The following is a 6,000-nucleotide window of genomic DNA, read 5'->3' on the forward strand; positions in this document are numbered from 1 at the left end:
TTTATAGTTAATATTAGAAAAATGAGGGGAATAATGATTTTAAAAAAAAAACTATAAATGTGTACTTCTGAGATTCAGTTATCTGTCTTCCTGAATCATCTTAAACAAAATGTCCAGTTATGGTATGTGAGTCCACTGGATTTTATGTTAGAAAAACTGATGTTAAGGAATTCTGTTTATCACACAACTCTACACTCATGCCATGTTGAATGCTTGCCATTTCCAAATATGACATGATCTCACATATTTCCATGACTTTGTGCATGCTTTCCCTTTGTAATTTTTCTTCACTGTGCTGTTGAACTCCTTGTTATCCTCTAAGGTTCAGCTCATGTCTTCTCTGATATTCCATCTCTCCATTCCCAGAGAGAGTTAGGAACTTCTCCCACCATGATCCCAGAACAAGCACCCCCTGTGTATTTTTATATATTAATATGTTTTTACATTTGCTTAAATAAACATGCCGAAATCTCCTTGAGGGCAAGGATTATGCCTTAATTACATTTGTCTTTGATGCTTAACATAGTCGCTTTGAATTCCCATTTTTGGGGAACAGTTTTGAATGTGAGGGATTGGACTCAAATTCTTTTAAATTGTACTTCAAGGTTTACAGAACAAACTTGCTTCTCATTATTTAACAGTACATACATTGTTTTATGACATTGGTTAACAACGCCATGACATGTCATTACTCTCCCTTCTTGACCTTGGGTTCCCTGTTACCAGCTTTGCTATCCCCTCCTCCCTTCTAGTCCTTGTCCATGGGCTGGTGTGCCACTTTAGTCTCATTTTGTCCTATGGGTCTGCCTAATCTTTGGCTAAAAGGTGAACATCTGAGTGGACTTCATTACTGAGCTAAAAGGATGTCCAGGGGCCATACTCTCAGGGTTTCTCCAGACTGTCAGGCCAGTAACTCTGGTCTTTTTTTGAGTTAGAATTTTGTTCTACATTTTTCTCCAGCTCTGTCCGGGACCCTCTATTGTGTTTTCCTGTCAGATAAGTCGGTGGTAGCCAGGCACCATCTGGTTGTACTGGACTCAGTCTGGTGGAGGCCGTGGCAGTTGTGGTCTGTTAGTCTTATGGACTGATCTTTCCCTTGTGTCTTTACTTTTCTTCATTTTCGCTTGCTCTTGAAGGGGTGAGACCAGTGGAGTATGGCTGCTCACATGCTTTTAAGATCTCAGACGCCACTCATCAAAGTAGAATTTGGAACATTTTCTTTATAAACTATGTTATACCAATTGAGCTAGATGTTCCCTGAGACCATGGTCCCCATAGCCCTCAGCCCAGCAATTCGGGCCCTCAGGGAGTTTGGATTTGTCCATGGAGGTTCCATGATCTTACCCTGAACAAGTTGTGCTGGCTTCCCCAGTATCGTGTCCAGTCTTCCCCTTCACCAGTTACCACTTATCTATTGTCTGTTTAGTATTTTCCCACCACCACCCCTCCTGTCCCTCATAACCATCAAAGATTGTTTCTTTTTGTGTATGTCATGGATTGAGTTGTGTCCCCCAAAACTACCTGTCAGCTTGGCTGGGTCATGATTCCCAGTATTGTATGATTGTGTTATCTGATGTGATTTCTTTATGTGTTGTAAACTCTATCACTATGATGAGATTATATGTGATCTCCTTATGTGTTGTAAATTCTGTCACTGTGATGAGGTTATACTGATGAGGTTGATTCACAAGATTAGTGTCTTAATGCAATCTCTTTTGAGATATAAAAGAGAGAAGCGAGCAGAGACACATGGGAACCTCATGCCACCAAGAAAGTAGTGCCGGGAGCAGAGTGAGTCCTTTGGACCTGAGGTTCCTGCGCAGAGATGCTCCCAGACCAAAGGAAGATTGATGACATGGACCTTCCTCCAGAGCCGATGGAGAAAGCGTTCCCCTGGTGCTGATGCCCTGAATTTGGGCTTGTAGCCTACTGGACTATGAGAGAATAAATTTCTCTTTGTTAAAACCATCCACTTGTGGTATTTCTGTTGGAGCAGCTCTAGATGACTAAGACAGTGTATAAACGTTTTCATGAGTTTTTGTAGTAGTGGTCTCATACAATATTTGTCCTTTTGTGATTGATTTATTTCACTCAGCATAATATCCTCCAGATTCATCCATGTTATGAGATGGCTTCGCAGATTTATCATTGTTCTTTATCATTGCATAGTACTCCATTGTATGTATGTACCATAGTTTGTTTATCCATTCATCTCTTGATGGGCATCTAGGTGGTTTCCATTTTTTTGCTATTGTGAACAATGCTGCAGTGAATGTTGGTGTGCATATATCTATTCGTGTGATGGCTCTTATCTCTCTAGGGTGTATTCCTAGGAGTGGGATTGCTGGATCATATGGTACTTATATATCTAGGTTTCTAAAGAAGCGCCGTATCGTTTTCCTAAATGGTTGTACCATTTTGCATTCCCACCTGTAGTGCATAAGAGTTCCAGTCTCCCTGCAGCCTCTCCAGCATTGGTTATTTTCTGTTTTTTTGATTCGTGCCAGTAATGCAGGGGTGGGGTGGTATCTTATTGTGGTTTTGATTTGCATTTCTATAATAGCTATCGATCACGAGCATTTCCTCAGTCACTTGAATGTCTTCTTTGGTGAAGTGTCTGTTTGTTTCCTTTGTCTATTTTTTAATTGGATTGTTTGTCTTTTTGTTGTAGAGGTGTTGGATTTTCCTATAAATTTTAGAGATTAGACCTTTGTCAGATTTGTAATAGCCAAAATTTTTTCCTAGTCTGTCGGTTCTCTTTTGGTGAAGTCTTTTGATGAGCATAAGTGTTTAATTTTTAGAAGGCCCTAGTTATCTAGCTTATCTGCTGGAGTTTGTATGTTGTTAGTTACGGTTTGTATCCTGTTAATGCCATGTATTAGGGTCTATAGTGTTGATCCTATTTTTTCTTTTATGATCTTTATAGTTTTCGGGTTTGTATTTAGGTCTTTGATCCATTTTGAATTAGTTTTTGTGTATGGTGTGAGGTATGGGTCCTGTTTCATTTTGTTGCAGATGGACATCCAATTTTGCTAGCACCATTTGTTAAAGAGACTGTCTTTTCCCCATTTGATGGACTTTGGGCCCTTGTCGAAGATCAGGTGACCATAGGTGGATGAATTTACATCTGAGTTCTCGATTCTGTCCCATTGGTCACTGTATCTGTCATTATACCAGTACCGGGCTGTTTTGACAGCTATAGCTGTATAGTAGGTTCTGAGGCCAGGTAGTGCAAGTCCTACTTTATTCTTCTTCAATAATGCTTTACTTATCCAGGGCCTCTTCCCTTTCTGTATGAAGTTAATGATTGTTTTTTCCATCTCTTTAAAGAATGTTGTTGGTGTTTGAGTCGGCATTGCATTGTATTTGTAGATAGCTCTGGGTAGAATTGTCATTTTCACAATATTGAGTCTGCCTATCCATCAGCATGGTATGTTTTTTCATTTATGTAGATCCTTTTGGTTTCTTGCAGTAGTGTTTTGTAGTTTTCTTTGTATAGGTCTTTTACATCCCTGGTTAGATTTATTCCTGTTTTATTTTTTAGGGGCTATTACAAATGATATTGTTTTCCTGATTTCCTTTTCCTCATTCTTTTTGTTGGTGTATAGGAATCCAACTGATTTTTTTATGTTTATCTTGTATCGTGCTACTCTGTGGAATCTTTCTATTAGTTCTAGTAGTTTTCTCTTGGAGTATTTTGGGTTTTCCATATATAGTATCGTATCATCTGCAAATAGGGACAGTTTTACTTCTTCATTACCAATTTGGATGCCCTTTATTTCTTTTTCTTACCCTATTGCTCTAGCTAGGACTTCCAGCACAATGTTAAATAGGAGTGCTGATAAAGGGCATCCTTTTCTTGTTCCTGTTCTCAAGAGGAATGTTTTCAGCCTCTATCCATTAAGATCAACATTGGCTGTTGGTTTTGTATACATGCCGTTTATTATGTTGAGGAATTTCCCTTCTGTGTCTATTTTATTGAGAGTTTTTGTCAGGAATGGGTGTTGGACTTTGTCAAATGCCTTTTCTGCGTCTATTGGGAATATCGTGTGATTCTTTTATTTTATATTACGTTGATTGATTTTCTAATGTTCAGCCATCCTTGCATGCCCTGGTATGAACTCTAGTTGGTTGTGGTGTATTATTTTTTTGATGTGATGCTGAATTCTGTTGGCTAGAATTTTGTTGAGAATTTTTGCATCTATATTCATGAGAGATATTGGTCTGTAATTTTCTTTTTTTTGTGGTGTCTTTGCCTGTTTTGGTATCAGGGTTATGCTGGCTTCATAGAATAAATTTGGAACTATCCTTTCATTTTCTACGTTCTGAAATAATTTGGGTAGTACTGCCGTAAGCTCTTCTCTGAATGTTCAGTAGAATTCACCAGTGAAGCCATCTGAGCCAGGGCTTTTTTTTTTTTTTTTTTAAATTACCTTTTCAGTCTCTTCTCTCTCTCTCTTTTTTTTTTATTGTACTTTAGGTGAAGGTTTACAGAACAAATAGTTTTTCATTAAACAGTAGTACACATATTGTTTTATGTCGTTGGTTAACAACCCCATGACATGTTAACCCTCTCCCTTCTCGACCGTTTTTTTTTTTTGGTGAAAATATGCATAGCCAAAGATGCACCATTTCAAAAATTTCTACATGCACAGTTCGGTGACACTGACTACGTTCTTCCAGTCGTGCTGCTATTCTCACTTTAGATGAAGGTTTACAGAACAAAATAGTTTCTCATTAAACAGTTAGTACACATGTTGCCCTATGACAATGGTTTACAACCCCACTACATGTCAACACTGTCCTTACTCAACCTTAGGTTCCCTATCACCAGCTTTCCTGTCCCCTTCTGCCTTCTAGTCCTTGTCCCTGGACTGCTGTGCCTCATTAGTCCCGTTTTGTTTTATGGGGCTGTCCAATCCCTGGGTGAATGGTGAACCTTGGAAGTGACTTCACCACTGAGCTGAAAGGGTGTCTGGGGGCCATACTCTTGGGGTTTCTCCAGTGTCTTTTAGGCCAGTAGTTCTGGTCTTTTTTGTGTGTATTAGAATTTTGTTCTACATCTTTCTCCAGCTCTGTCCAGAACCCTCTTCTGTGATCCCAGTCAGAGCAGTCAGTGGTGGTAGCCGGGAACCATCTAGCTGTACTGGACTCAGTCTGGTGGAGGCCTTGGTAGCTGTGGTCCATTAGTTCTTTGGTCAGTCTCTTCTCTTGTTACGGGTCTGTTCAAATTTTCATCAATTTGTGATAGTTTGGGTAGGGAGTGAGTTTCTAGAAATTTGTCCATTTCCTCTAGATTTTCAAAGTTATTGGAGTATACCTTTCATAATACTCTTTTGTGATCCTTTTTATTTCAGTTAGGTCTGTTGTAATGTCCCCCATTTCATTTCTTATTTGAGTTATTTGCATCCTCTCCTGTTTTTCTTTTGTCAGTTTGGCTAGTGGTTTTGTCTGTTTGCTTATCCTTTCAAAGAAACAACTTTTGGTTTTGTTGATTTTTTAAATTGTTTTTCTATCCTCTATTTCATTTATTTCTGCTCTGATCTTTGTTATTTCCTTTCTTCTGGTGGCTGTAGGCTTCTTTTGCTGTTCTCTTTCTGTTTGTTAGAGTTATGTAGCTAATGTGTTGATTTTGTCCCTTTCTTCTTTTTTAATGTGTGCATCTGTTGCTATAAATTGACCTCTGATTACTGCCTTTGCTGTGTCCCAAAGGTTTTGGTATGATGTGTTTTCATGTTTGTTAGATTCTAGGAATTTTTATGATTCTGTCTTTGATTTTATTACCCAATGGTTTTTAAGCAGGGTGTTATTTTGTTTCCAGGTAATTGATTTTTTTTCCTTGCTCTTCCTGTTTTTAATTTCTACTTTGATGGCTTTGTGATCAAAGAAGATACTTTGTATTATCTCAATGTTTTAGATTTTGTTGAGGGTTGTTTTGTAGCCTAAGATGTGGTCTGTTCTGGAGAACGTTCCATGTGCGTTGGAAAAGAATGTGTACTT

The 6,000-nt window shown here is 38.5% G+C and overlaps 1 protein-coding gene across 2 annotated transcripts in view; it reads left to right on the plus strand.

Annotated features, from left to right (window-relative positions):
• Nucleotides 1–6,000, plus strand: part of HIBCH (3-hydroxyisobutyryl-CoA hydrolase) — a 99,565-nt gene that overhangs the window by 18,107 nt on the left and 75,458 nt on the right. The gene's annotated exons all lie outside the window — the stretch shown is intronic.

Source organism: Trichechus manatus, unplaced genomic scaffold (genome assembly GCF_000243295.1).
Source record: "Trichechus manatus latirostris isolate Lorelei unplaced genomic scaffold, TriManLat1.0 scaffold00142, whole genome shotgun sequence".
NCBI lineage: Eukaryota > Metazoa > Chordata > Mammalia > Sirenia > Trichechidae > Trichechus > Trichechus manatus.